The sequence below is a fragment of the Carassius auratus genome, unplaced genomic scaffold (assembly GCF_003368295.1).
Source record: "Carassius auratus strain Wakin unplaced genomic scaffold, ASM336829v1 scaf_tig00216980, whole genome shotgun sequence".
NCBI classification, from domain to species: domain Eukaryota; kingdom Metazoa; phylum Chordata; class Actinopteri; order Cypriniformes; family Cyprinidae; genus Carassius; species Carassius auratus.
This window is the reverse complement of record NW_020528832.1, coordinates 232,469-247,568: the sequence shown is the minus strand read 5'-3', so window position 1 is coordinate 247,568 and position 15,100 is coordinate 232,469. Positions and strand designations below refer to the sequence as shown.

Below are 15,100 nucleotides of genomic sequence, written 5' to 3'. Positions count from 1 at the left end.
TGCTGAATTTAGAAATGATTGTTTCTCTTTTTTATTTGCATTTCATCCCTTCTTCATTTTCTTGTCTTCATGTCCTCTGTGTTTATTACAGCGTTTTGTCACTCTCTTTCTTTAGGTGGCTGCAATGGAGGGCAAAGGTCAAAGACGAAATGACAAAAATACTGCACTGTAGATGTTAAATTTGATGTTGTGTAGGTATGAGCAATTCATGCTTACAGCATTGATGATTTTAATACTGATATATATAATAAAATTGACAAAAATATTGTCCTTACGTGTTAATATTGAATAATTCTTTATAAATAATGTTAAAAATTGAGCCTTTCAAAAACAATGATAAATGTCAGTAATAACTTATTTTAGCCTCAGATAAAAATGTATATTTACATAGAGGTATTGCTACAGAACAGCAACCACCGACTTTTCCCCATTCGTTTTCTCCACAGGGATTTCAAAAAAGTCCCTTTAAGCATTACAAGCCATAAACCAAACCATCCAGCTCCGACATAAATCACATACTAAAAAAGGAGAAGAAAAAAGTGCAAAAGGTACTTCTATACTTTTAAGAATATAATACGTTTAATGCAAAATATTATGTAAGCTGTTTATATAGAACAAGACTCGATTACATTATTTGAAATACTTTATGGGAATGGGAGTTCCCTGCTTGATCCCCTTTTGCACAGTTCTCCTTCCCATGGTAACAGAGATATCTCTAATTGGTGAATGCAAGAAGGATCTCTCTTTACATTTACAATTAGCAGGCGCTTTTATTCAAAGCAACTTACAAATTAGGACAATGGAAGCAATCTAAATCAATACAATAAAGAGAGTGCAAGTGCTATAAGTCTCCGTTAGCTTACCACAGTACATGCACAAGTTTTTTTATTATAATAAAAATAATATAGCAAGCTAGAGTTAGAGGTTTAACTTGTGGCTTCCACAGAATTGCTTATTGTCAGAAGTTAGGATAGGTCTGTCTTGAGAGGTTTACTGTTAAAAATCAATTTCTCTACAAAGAAAAAAAGAATGGGATTTTCTCTTCTGGAAATAAGCAACATCAGTGATACTAATACTGGGTTTAATAGTACATCTTAATATATATAAATCTAATGTTGTGCATTCAATTTATGTGCAGTATACATGTTTGCACTCACCTGTAGTACTCGTCCTGGGTGAGGGAGTGATGGTGGTGGATCCACTGCTGTTCCAGGGCAAGTCTCTGGAACTGAATCTCGGCACTCTGAGCCTGCTGCATCGCCTGGAGCTGGTGTGCTGCAGACATGGACCCACCCAGAGACGAGGACTGGGCATTTCACGAAAATGACCACCTGTATACAACATGCAAACAAGTGTAGAAATCATGTTACACATAGAACGATGAAATATATCGCAACGGAACATCATTACACCTCTTACCAAAGAGCTGCTGTCGAAGCACCTCGCTGTCAGTGAGGGAGTGTGCCAGGATGGGAGGCCCAAGAGCAGCCCCTGGGTATGGCAGGCGGGCCAGGGGAGACCCTGATGCCAGCGGATCCATCAGGGGGTGTACCCTCCCGCGGCTGCCACCCAAATACGTAACAAAACAAAAGTGGGAAATTTAATAAGAGTAGCACAGTTTCCCAGTGGCACTGTAGGTAAAATTATTTTGTACAAGAACAGTGCTTTGCAACAGATTTTACTTCTATAGCCTGTCTTATTTCCAAGTGACAGTATTGTTAAGGTTGCTAAAATTGTTACAGAAGTGGTATTTTTATGGCTGCTTACAAGAGAGTTTTTATTTAATTTAGTTATTATTTAGTTGTGAGATAGCTTCTTTTGTGCTTCACAAAAGAAAGAAAGCAATATAGATCTGGAATGTGAGGGTGAATAAATGAAATTTTTTGGGTGAGCCATCCCTTTAATTGTCACTAAATACTTAATTTATGAAAAAGACTAAGTATAAAATATAGATTAACAAATTTGTCATCTGGTTAATTGTATCTAAAAGGAGTACAAATTAAGCAGTTTGATTATTTTGTTGTAGTAACAGTTTTTATAAGGTGAAAAAAGTTGAAAATACCATTTTTAATTAAATGTGTTAAATTTGTACAGTTAAAATCTTGTGTTATTTTTTCATGTCATCTTTATCAGAATGATATTTTTATTTGTTGACATTTTTTTATGCTGTAATACAGTGTACTGTGTAAAGTGTGAGAGAGTATGTGGGTATGGTGAATACCTGTGTCCTGCTGGTGCAGATGTAAGTGAGAGTGAATATGTGAATGTTGGTGGTGATGAGGAGTCACGTTCAGCATCTGTAGCCGACCAAGAGAATCTCCTCCTCCTGTGCCTCCTGCCGCTGCTGTACCTCCTCCTGCTGCTCCTCCACCTGTCCCTGCCCTTTCCCTTTCCCTATCCCTCTCTCGCTCCCTCTCTGTGGCAGGCACCACTCTCTCCCTTTCCCTCTCCACGCTCCTAGCACGTTCGGTGCTGGGAGGAGTGCGAATGGGGGTGGGATATCGTTCAGAGGGCGTAGCCTGAGTTGGTAGCGTTGGGGGCTGACAAGAAGGGTGTGTATTTGGTAATGTAGAATGTGGAGAGGAGTGATGAAGAGATGAGGCTGTTGGAAGAGGAGGAGGTGGGGGAGGAGGTTGAGGGGGAGGGGCGGGGGCTGCTGGTGTCACTGGGCCTGCAGAAGCCTGGTTGATGGGGAGTGTGGCTGGGAGAATAGAGGAGGTGGGTGGGATTGACAGAGATGGAGGAATAGGATTTGGATTCCTAGCTGTTGCAGCCAAAGCTTGAGGGGGCGGTGCAGGAGGTGGAGTACCATAAAGGGCAACCTCATTACCAGTAGCTCCACCTCCAGCCCCACCACCCAACAGCAAGGAGTGTGAGTGTGTGTGCGAGTGTGCATGTGACAAAGCTATTGCTGGGTCAGCTAAGGCTCCAGCTGTATAGACACGCTCCTCGCTCTTAAACTCAAATCCTGGCTTCATGCGCTCTCTTTGAGCAGCTACAGCATGAGGGAATCCCACTCCTCCAAACCCCACCCCAGCCAACCCACCAGGCCCGGGACCAGGCCCTGGATGAGTAGGGCCTCCCTCCAGTCCACCCCCATACAAGAAGCCCAGAATTGCAGCAGCCGTGGCAGCATCGGCTGGAAGGTGGTGGGGATGGGCGAGAGCTGGGTTTTGGAATTGGGACAGGAAAAATGAAGGATGCACATGCGGATGAGGGTTAGCATGTGCATGTGCATGTGCATGCGGATGAGGGTGGTGGTGGTGAAGGTGGGGATGGTGAAACTGTGCACGGCTGGCAGCACCCAGTGGAGACATGGCATGAGGTCGGGCATACTCACTCAGGGTTCTGAGGGCTGGGGTATCAGGCCCCAAGTATGGACCCCCAAGCCCAATGCCAAGAGCACCCTGAGGGCCTCCAACAACTGGAGAGCCCCCTGCCATGGAAGGAAGGAGAAGAGAATGAGGAATGGAATGAGAGAGAGAGTGATGCAGAGGATGAGAGGGGTGAATGGAGTGGGGGTGTGAGGCATGGTGGGCAGGGTGGTGCTGTGGATGGGCTGCTGGGTGGGATGGGTTCACAGAGGATGAGGAAGATGAAGGGTCTAGAAGGATGGAGGATGAAGGAGGAAAGTAAAGTGAAGAGGCCTGGCGTGTGGCTGTAGCTCCTAATCCTGCACTTGTGCCACTGTCCTTCTGCTACAAAGAGAAACATATTAATTAAAAATCTGACAAGTAATATGTAAAGAATCTAGCAACTACAGAAAAACTAAACTAACTAAACTAAAGAAAACTGAGATTATGGAAATAATTTTTGCAATGCTACTAACAAGCTCTGCTGTCTCTTACCTGAAGATGTCTATCCAGGTCTCTCTCTCTCTCCTTTTCTCTCTCTCGTTCCCGCTCTTTCTCTCGCAGGTCTCTCGCTCGCTGTTCGACCTCTCTACGAGCACGCTCTATGGCCTCGTTTCTCTTCTTCCAAAGCTTGGAACCATCAAGTGGAACAAACAGAACATCACTACGGGCACAAGAGTTCCCACTACCCCGGTCAAGAACCCTGTGGAACCTGAAACCAAAGAAGTTTTATCTTTTCCATTAGGTGAACAATCATCAAACATGTCAATACTATCAAAAACAACACATTTCACGTGGAGCCAAGTTGTGTGTTATATCAGTTAGCACAAGTTATCTTCTCATCCATTGCGTTTCCGACAATTGATTATTGGTTTCTGTACATGTCAAAACCTGTTCCACACACCTGACCAATAGCCAATATAAAAGTGATGTTGTAAGATTTACTTTAATTTATTTTACACAACCCTAGTAAGCTAGTTAAACTTTCATTCAAAACATTGAGAAAGTATGGCTGAAACAACACACAGTTATGTAGAACGCTGTCAGGCAATAATATGATATTAAATGATATATCAACCAATAACATGACACCATTATATTGTGCATCTCTATTTTTAATATCAATTGCATGATCTGTTTGTACTGTTAATTCACCCATTTATGATGCTTTATTAGGTTTAATTTTAGTGAAACACCTAGTCTTACCGAGCTGATTGGCTGGCATGAATTGGAATGTCAACAGGTTTTGGTTCTGGTGAAGGACTTAGGAGAACTGGAGGAGGGCTCTCCAACTCCTCCCTCTCCTCTACTGGCTCCTCCTTGATGACAGGTGGTGGCACTGAGCCAGAAGTTAAATCAAAGCGACCATCTACTCCAACAGATGTGCTGGGGGTTGAAGCAGTGTTGTTAAGACTGGGATTATTGAGATGTGGTTGTACCTTAGTTTTTTGAGGAGAGTGCAATAATGATGGGGTGCTAGTGCTATTGCTGTTGTTGGGAGCATTGCCATTAGTGTTGCTATTTCCATGGTTACTGTTGCCATGGTAAGAGCTACTGAAAGGAGTATGAGTGCTTAAAGTGCCAAGGTAAGGAGTAGGCCTGCAACCTGATGAACAAGAGGTGGATACACCTGATGCAGGAAGTGGTACAGAAGGAGCAGAGGTTGAAGGAAAAGGAGAAAACCCTCCCATAGGATTGGTTGAGGGACTGGAAATAGGAGAGAGTGGTGTTGGTGGAGTCTTATTCGATGAAGAATATGGACCCTGTCGAGCATGATTGCCTGGAAAAGATGTAATGGATGTTGGCTGACAATGTGAACTAGTGGAGGGTGGTGGAGGGGCAGGGGGAGGGGGAGGGGGATAAGAAGTAGAGTTTGGATGACAAGGTCCAGAACCACTTGATGTAGGAGAAAGGGATTGAGGGTGATTGCGATTTGCATGAAGAGTAGATGTAATGTTGTCCTTTTCCCTCTCTCTGTCTCTGTGCTGCATAGACGAGGCTGTCTGGCCAGGATAGTGAGGGTGATGTGGAAGTGGAGGTCCTCCAGGATACTCCGAGTAAGATTTGGGGCCAGTCCAGGTGGACTCGGGAACTCCCTTGGCACACCAGAAAGTGGGACAGAAGAAGAGGTTGATCCAGGGGGTAGGTAAGGATCGTTTGACCCTGGAGGAGGGTACTCTCTTAAATAGTGTGGAGGGGGAGGAAGGTCTGCAGTATTGGAGGGGGTTTGGGGAGCCTGTACTTGTAGTGTCTGCTGCACATTTGCATCTATTGGAGAGGGATAGTCCTCTGCTTGTGGGGATGGAATTTGTAGAGGAAAAGGGAGGATGACCAGAGCTGTTTTTGTGGTGAATTGCTTGGGTCACGGTTCACCATGGGTCGCTGACGCTAAAGCAGATGATGGGGCTCCTACAGGTGCTTGGTTGGCATTACCAACATAACTGTTAATCCCTGCCTCCCTAGCTTGAACTGCTAAATCTACCCCACTTACTCTCCTTGTCTCTTGGATTAAATCCACCCCCTCCAGTGCTTTCAGTTCCAAACTCTTTGCCTTGTACTTGAAGCTGCTGGTTTTGCAAAGGAAACTCCCTCCCAGTTCCTCGTTCCCGATCTCTAAAGCCTGGTCCATATTCCCGACCATCTGTGGTCCTACTGGTCCATCCCGGTTTGCACTATAATCTCTGTTCTGTCCAAGTAGTGAGTTCCCAAAATCCCGGGCCCACCATTAGAGTTGGGTCCTCCACCACCAGAAATGCTACCACAGATGCTACCGCTGCTGCTGTTTGCATTGCTACTGCTATTATTTACAGGGAAGTCTCTGTTGCCAAATTCCCTCCCACCCCTCTCTCGCTCAGCTGCAGTGCTATACCTGGCAGGAACTCTTTGTGTGGATGGGGATGAAGGTGAGACAAGTAAGGTGGGTGGGAGGAGTGTCGGGTGGACGAAGGAGGATTGTACACAGAGGGCAGCTGTTGCTGCACTGGGGGCTGCTGGCTTGGATGTGTGTGGTGGTTACCTGGGTAACGCACATATCCCCAGTTGCCAGGACAACTAGAAGGAGGTCCCCCTGACCAGCTGGTGGGGTTGTAATGGTGAGTGTTGGGAGGAGGAGGTTGCTGGGGAACGGTACTAGCTTGTGGAAGCAAGGAGGGTGGAACAGACTTATCACCTTTCTCTGGCTTGTCTGCTTTACTTTCCCCACCTGGAACATTCTGCCCCACCTCTAGAGGTTTCAGGGCAGGTGGAGGTGGGAGTGTTGGTCCATGGCTCATATTTGAATTCCCATGGGAATATTCAGCTCCTCCCACCCCAGGTTTCCCACACTGAGTGCTTGTTTAGAAGGGATGCGACTGCAGGTGTGTAGAGTCTCAGGACCACCAGGACCTGTATACTCCACTTTGTTTGGAAGTTTGGAATCTAGGGGAAAGTATGACTTCCTGTTGCTACTTGCATCACTTGCATTGTCCACCATTCCACGATGAGATGTATAGAGGGATGATGAGGACTTTAAGGAAGATAAATCTCCCTCCGTTCCTCCCTCACTGTCCCTCTGGTCCTCTGGTGTGCCATCCTCACCTCTCCTGAGCCTCTCTGATCCTCTGCTACACATTTGATGTCCCTCCATCTTTGTTTTTATCACCCTGCTTTGGGGGAATCTGGAGATTCAGATTCAGAATCCAAACTGGCCAAGGGGGAAGCAGAGAGACTTGGAGAAGACGATCGATTGTCCTGGTCAATGTCCCGTCCACTGCTTATGCTGCTGCTACTATTGGCTAAGCTTCCTCCAGCTGAGCTCCGACTGCCTTGTGATTGGCCATCCTCATTGTCACTTTCTCTTGATTGACTGTTGCTTGACGTTGGAGGTGGAGCTGAAGTTGGAGTGTTAGTTGAAAGGGGTGGGGCTGGGGGATTGGAGGAGTCCTAGCGGCAAAATCAAATATTATATTTATAAAAAAATTTCAATCTTATGGAATTTTATTCAGTGTTCCTAAAATGTTACCAGTACCTGGACTTTCTGTCTTTTGGGGGGTGGCACATGCTCCTCTCCTTCACTTTCTGATGAATCATGGCCTTGAGATTGCCGGCTGAAACGTCCAACAGCCAATTCCTCTCCGGCAGTTCTCTGCTTAATATTATAATTTTTAATCATGATGTGAGGCAGCTACATTTTTATATTTAGTTTAAAAAAACAACAAAAGAAAACAAACAAAATTTGCTCACAAACCCATAAGTCCACAAGTGAATGCAAAACAGCCAAGAGAATTTCATAAAACACAACACATACTGTAAATGCACATTAGTGTGGGATGCTTTGAAAAAGACTGATCATGAACATTCAGTATAAGGTAATCCAAACTCTATGAGACATGAAAGAATTCATTGACAGAAATAAGAACAAAAATAAAAGAGGTGGACCAAGGATGAGGTTATCAAAGATGAAGAAACCTAGGACAACAGAGAAGATCATAAAAAATTCATTAAGGGAATTAAGACAGGAGGAGGAAAATACAATACTGTTATCTTACCGTTTGCCTTTCATTGCGCTCTGTTCGGGAGGGGCTGTGGTGCGGACGTCTACCCCTCCTTTCTTCACTGCCCCCTCTCCTGCGTCCACTGCGAGCGGGCATCTGTGGCCATGCCCAATATAACCGAGGGAGGGCAAATACAAACATAAGAAAGAGAAAGAAAGACAGCATGACAAAATTACAGCACAAGACAAAAAGAGATATATTGACAGAAAAGGATTAGGAACTAAAAGTATGTTCTTGAAATACTCAGTAGAAAAATACTATTTTAATAAATGGTACGATCTACTATGGATATCAAAATACTTTTTAATAACAGATACAAGAGCACTTTAAATGGTTCTGACTGATTTAAAGACATATATCTACACATGGTCTACCTTTTATTCTGTTCTCAGTATGCGGTAATGCCCTCACCGATTCTTTGTTGGTTCGGGTCTTCATGACTAGTTCTCACTAGAATATGTGGTCCATTCCTTCCAGTCAGCCATTACAGAAAGTGGGAGTGTGACCACAATCAGGACGGTTAGCCTACAGGCTGCCTACCATAGCATTAAATCTTTTAAGACCTGGAGGAACAGAGTGAATACCACTGAAGTCAAAGTAAAACTTACCATAGCATTAGTATAATAAATATAATACTTGTTTTTCTGTTTGTTATCAGATAATTAAAATCTATCAATGCTACCAGGAAAAGGTAAATTGTTTATTTAATTCCCTTCTATTGTAATATTAAGGGGTGATGAGATTGGTCTACTTTAAGTGCAAAATTATAATCAATTACATTTGTGATTAAACAATCTGTAATCAGCACAATGTCTACAGCACAGACACTAAAACATTAAACTCTTTGCAGGAACAGAGTTGGGGAACAATAATGCTATACAGTAACTGCTGTACAGTTAGTAAAATATTTTTGTGTGGACTGCATGGTACTTCAGAGGGTTTGTGGTACTCTGAAGCTGAGCTTCAGTCATCAATGTTGAATGGAGTTCTGGAAAAACCATCCACTGCAGCCAACATAGGGAGAGGCACTGCTTACACCAAAAGATCAACATACAGACAACACTCTACATGTAACATGCACAAAACTACATACTTAATATTAAAATAAACTCATGTTTGTACATAAATACTTAAAATACATGATTTACACTATGCAATAAGAAAAAGTTTCCATTGTACCCACTTTATATTAAGTGGCCTTAACTACTATGTACTTACATTTTAATTAATAATTTAGTACTTTCTGTACATACATGTTTTTACATTGTACTTATATTTAATAAAAACCTGCATGTAATTACATCTGTATTTAATTTCTGTAATTACATTTATAATTAATTACACTGTTGACCCATACTTTACACCTTAACCCAACCTTAAACTTACCCATACCTCCAACCCTCTCCCTAACCTTACCCCATCCCACCTCAATAGCAGCAAAGGTGTTTTACAATACAATATGAACACAATAAGTACATTTGTACTTATTTTTTTATGTAAGTAAATAGTAGTTAAGGCCACCTAATATAAAGTGGGACCCATAATATATTACATATTACAGAAACTGTCGAGATTTTCTCTGTGCAGAAATCCTTACCACTATCAGAGAGTATATTTTAACTCAAAGGAGATATATATATATATTATATTATTTTTTTAATTTTTCTATTCTCTTGTTTCTAGCCTGCTTCACTGACAGCCATTTAATTTTAATTTTGAGGACAGATATTTTTCTTGAATAATAATACAATTATAATCTGACAATATTGGTCTAATTCAAACCCAGTCGCTTAACAACGATGCAAGAATGATCTGACATACAATAACATTGCTAATTAACCTCATCACAGTCGTAGTAAATCGTTTTTCAAATTCTGAGGCATATGTCAGCATTTTGAATACATGACCCATATTCTAAACATAACTACAAGAGACACTAAATTTTTTCATGAGAAAACAAGCTGACAACTCCCACTTGTTTGAGATAGAGAGATAGAGATAGAGAGAGAGAGAGAGAAAAGAGAGAGAGAGAGAAAAGAGAGAGAGAGAATTTATTAGATGGAGACAAAAAGATACATAGTGTTGGTGGGAGGTTAAGTAAGTCACTCCGGTATTTCAAATCAGCCTCTACCCTTTCTCTCTCTCTTTTACACACACACACACACACACACACACACACACACACACACACACACACACACACACACTTCATTTATTGTGAATGAGACTATATATAGCACACTAACAGACACTGAAGTGAGTGAGTGTATTTAGCGCAGCCTTCAAAACTGCAAAATGTACATTTACACCCAAAGCACTGAACACAAGAGAAAAACATACCACAATTTCAAAAATACTCATTTGTAAAACAAGAATTAATTCTAGTGCTAAACACAAAGACTGCACCTTGTGCGGATCATATAAATGTAAAATCAACATATTTGTGATCAAATTATGTTGTGCACAAGATAATATATCCAAATGACAAACAACAAAAAATTCCAGCACTCTGTCTACAGGTGAACCTTCATTCATCAGGAGTCCATTACCAAAATCTTGGCCAAGCTCCATGCATACCAAAAGCCTTGCACTCTCCCACTGCAAACACATGCATCTAAGGAATCAGTAATACCTTCATTACAGTACAGTATATACATAAAGGCACACAACATATGGCAAGCAGTTTAAACATTTATTTTTTTTAACTAGTATCTATTTTGATGTTATTAGTACTTATTTGTTAAATATTAATAATTATTAGTGACTAGTATTTTTTTTAGTTTACTAACTTTTTATTAGATACTACTACTATTATTTTTCTACTAGCCACAAGACAAATTGTAAAGTTACTGGTACAAGTTAGTCTGTTGTTCCTGATAACAAATGGCAATTTTTTGTCATTTAATCTTGCTGTAGTTTAGATATCAACTATTCACTTCTGACTAGAGTTGGGTACAGAAAACCCGTGAATGCAGTATTTATACAAAAAACAATACCAACCCTATTTCTGACTACATATCCCAATTGTAACTATTATTACTTATTTCAATATTTGCTTGCTTTCAGTTTTACTAGTACCCATTTATAAGATTAATACTAGTATTAATGTAAGCACATAAGTATATGCAAATATAGCCTATAAGTTTTACTAGTAGTAATACAAATAAGATTAGAATTTAGTAGGACTGTAAATAAAAATTAGAATTTATAATAATCAACTAATTTAAAATAAAAATCCACATTTGTAAGCAAAAACAGTGCATTAAAATCTTAAGTGTGCATCAGGCAGCTTTGTTAGAAAACCATGTAAATTTAAAGGGGTCATATGATGTGATTTCTGTCTCTCAGAAGAGAGAGCAGACTGCAATGCTGGCTGTTCTGACTCACAGACTGTAAGTATGTTTTCACATTGAAAGGATTTGCCACTAATGATTCAAATGTGAGTTTTGGGCAGTGTAGAGTAGCATTTGTTTTTCACTTCTCTGATCACAAATGCAGACATGGTACAACGCAATGCGTAAAAAGACAGTATAAGTCATTATAATCTGTAATTATGTCATTTATAATGGGTTTTAATGTTTTTGTCTCGTTGCTCCATTTCCATCACACACGTGAGGTATTCGGCCAATCACAATTCATTAGATAGCTAGAAAGGTGGGGCATAAAGGAGAAACAATAACATAAACTATGTGGAAAATAATGTGTTTTTTTAACCTTAAACCGCATAAAGACATTTCAATACACCAAATAATGTTCTTTTTAGCACCATCATATGACCCCTTTAAAGCAAGTTCAACTTTTTTCCTTTTAATGTTTTGAGACTTTATGGTGGGTTTCTCCCCATCCCACTGAATCTCATGTTTTTAAATGAAAAATGTACTGTGTGATTGCCTTGTATTAAACAATGCATACATACACAATGCGGTTTTGTTTATAATTGTTTAAGCAACTTAATTTTATTCAGTTTATAAACATTTTAAACACTATGCACTTTTTCCAAAGATATTTATGGTATTTTATTGCTTTGAATAAACATGCATTAGTAATATTTTGCTTAAAGCATTTGCTGAAATTATGCATTTTAAATTAAGATATAATTAGAATATTTATCATATCATCTAATACAAAAGCCGAATTTAGTTTTTCAGCCATTTTATCAGTAACAGAATTTAGTCTGATTTCTTTTCTCACTAGCTGCAACTTTTTTTAATATTCTGAATAATGAGCAGCAAGAATGGCTACTTCACAGTTCAATTTAAAAAAAAAAATCTTACAAGTAATAGATTGATTATACACTAGTGTCTAATAAGTAGGTACTAGTTTCTATTCAGGTAGTACTAGAAAATTTTGGTTAAATGTTTATGACTATTTGAACATTATGAAGGATGTGAAATACATATTATTACCTAATTAGTATAGTTACAAGTAAAAATAACATAACAGCAACAACTGCAATACATACTAGATACAACCCCAATATAAGTGAATATTTAAGCACATAATTAATGTTAAAAAATAATAATAATAAATTAAGCAATTTGTTACTAGTAAGAATGGGAATAGTTACTTTTCAATGCTGAGATAAATACTAGCATGTAATGGATAAATACTAGAATCTAGTACTAATAAAACAGAAAAATATACTGTTCACAACACTGGATTACTAGTAATGCTAAAATAAAAAAGTACTAGTAAAACTAAATATTTTAAAAAATATTATATAAAGTATGTTAGTTTTAAGAAATAAATGTTTAAATGGCTTGCCACACACATCATCACACAATCTGTCCCCTTCTCATACATATAACGCACAAATATAGTTGGAATTAGCTTTGTTTTTTAATTCTTTTGCAAGTAAAAGCACAATGCCAAAAAGGTAGGGTGAGTTAGACACCCGAACGTGCATCTTCGCTCGGCCACGCACCGCAGCGTTCCTTTCTTCCATTCTTCTGCTGCTTGTTATTGATACGCATGCAGAGGCAGTGCTCTACTGTACTAACTGGACGACCTCTGGATTACAGTTCTCAGACAATGCACTGCACATTCAATCCTGACAAGACGAGGAGAAAGGGTCGCGAATAACCCCCACCCACTCCTTTCCTTCTCATATGAGGAAGATTTGGGATCAGAATGGCGAATGGCATTCTTGTCGAGCTACGTGGAATGTGAGCACTCGAATCCTGCGTGGTTACGCACCCCGATTTGCAAAATTATATCAGCCCAATCTATGCATATCAGTAAAGCACAAAGACGGGAGTGCGAGGAAGGGGGAACCATCTGAGAATGGCCAAAGAGTCAAATATAAGCATCCATTTTCTCCTCTTCTTACCTATAATATCCAGCGATGCGTATCTCCCTTTCTTTTTCTCTCCTGCTGCCGTTCGTACTGTACATTGACCTACACGCGTTCAAACATACAGGGAACTCGATGCACGGACAGATTTACATTGTTGCGGCTTCGCAAATAACGCAGTTTTCCCAGCCGCTCCCCTAAAATCGGCGCAGAAAACGGGGTGCAGCAGAAGACTGTACAAATTGATGCGTACGTTTGAGTCTTCCCCACCCCCTTTTCTTTCTGCCCCTCTCCCGCTCCTCTGTCAAGACGACTCGCACTCTTTTGCAGTCTGTACGAGGACAAATCTTCACGGAGGGGTGAGCGAGGGACGCACGACCACTCAAGGGTGAGAAGGGGCGTGATTTTCCTTATTCTTCAGGGAAAATGGCAAGGTAGGAAAGGAAAGACAAGGAAAAAGAAATTAAGAAAGCTGTTGAGATAAGGGTATCTATTCATTATGCAAATTACTGCTTAGTAAATTGTCGATGTACATCACTTAATTAAGGAAATTAACCTAGAACTGCTTGATTAGGTAATGGGCACTAATTGGGCCTAATTGTAGTACCTTAATGAGGTAGGGGTGCCATTGCTCCTACAAAGTTATTATTTGAAATTTAATGATGTTCATCAGAACCTAAGCATCCATGAGGCTTATTTCAAATATGCAGATTAGAAAAATGTGAAAGTCAGCATGAAATCAAAATGGACCCCGTTTACTTTCTTAAAGCAAGTTTCTGGTCTTTATATATTTTCAAACACGAAAACAGTTTGACTTTGTAACTTTAGTCAAAATATAACGTCTTGCTCGTTCTGTGAAACTACTTTCCTTTCGCTGATGTCATGAAGGCCGCACTGGCTTTTAGCTAGGGATTGTTTTAGGAAACTTACAATCAGTCTGGCTTCATTCTGGCATATAACGCCCACTCGTCTTCAACAAATTAGGTTTCATTAATATAAAAGAGCCACCAACATCCCTAAAATCTGAAAATACTAAATTGCTCTTAATAAGCCAAAATCACTTATTTACTGCAAATGCGTCTTGCAGTAAATAAACAAGCTTTTCACTATTCCAATAGCAATTCACAAATCGCTTTAAGGTGTCTTTAAACACTTTACTCTTTACACACTTTACACTTAGCTTCTCTGCTGCCTTTGCATTTTAAAGATGGCATTAGACTAAAAAGAGCATCCCTAAATCTGTACTTTCTTGTAAGTCTGCAGTGGAGTGACCAGTCAAGCAGTTGCTTTCTCACACACAGACACATACACAATCCATCTCCCTCAGTCTCTCTCTCCAGCAGTTTTTCCTTCTCTTTCGAATAGACCTCTGTCCCGGCTCCCATTGTGTTGTAACCATAGTAACCAACCTCTCAGGAGTGCGCGTGCGTTATCATGTCTGCCGTCTGACTGTAAGCGCCCCATCTACTGTTTGAAGCATGAGATGCTCAGACTGGCTGCAGAGCTACTTTGCATTGATTTACTGTTGCAGGTATTTAACAGGGAGAGGCGTTCATGGGTTGGAATTAATAACATTGATTAAAGATGGACTTTAGTTTTTCTAAAACAGGGAACACAAAAGTAGTAAATTGTGGAAAGACAAGAACAAAGAAATAACCTAAAGTTAAAACCTGTAGTTCTGGAAAAGTATTTATGAAACACTGGCCGGAATCCTCATTGGGCTATATATTTCTTAAGATCTGTCATGAAAAAACTACACCACCTTATCCCTTCAGAAAGCCTGACATCTGTTTGATTTTCCCAGTGTGCATCACAGATGTATTTTGTGTGTTGCCCTAAGTATGAACCAATCCGTCAGTGTTATACTACAGGAAGCCTTCAAGGAGTTGCCCATTACCACGACCATGCCACACTTAATGTGG

General features: G+C 40.3%; 1 pseudogene; it reads right to left on the bottom strand.

The window, feature by feature from the left end:
- Positions 1-15: 15 nt before the first annotated feature.
- LOC113099590 (atrophin-1-like) lies at positions 16-13,550 on the bottom strand (annotated as a pseudogene).
- Between the last annotated feature and the right edge of the window lie 1,550 nt (positions 13,551-15,100).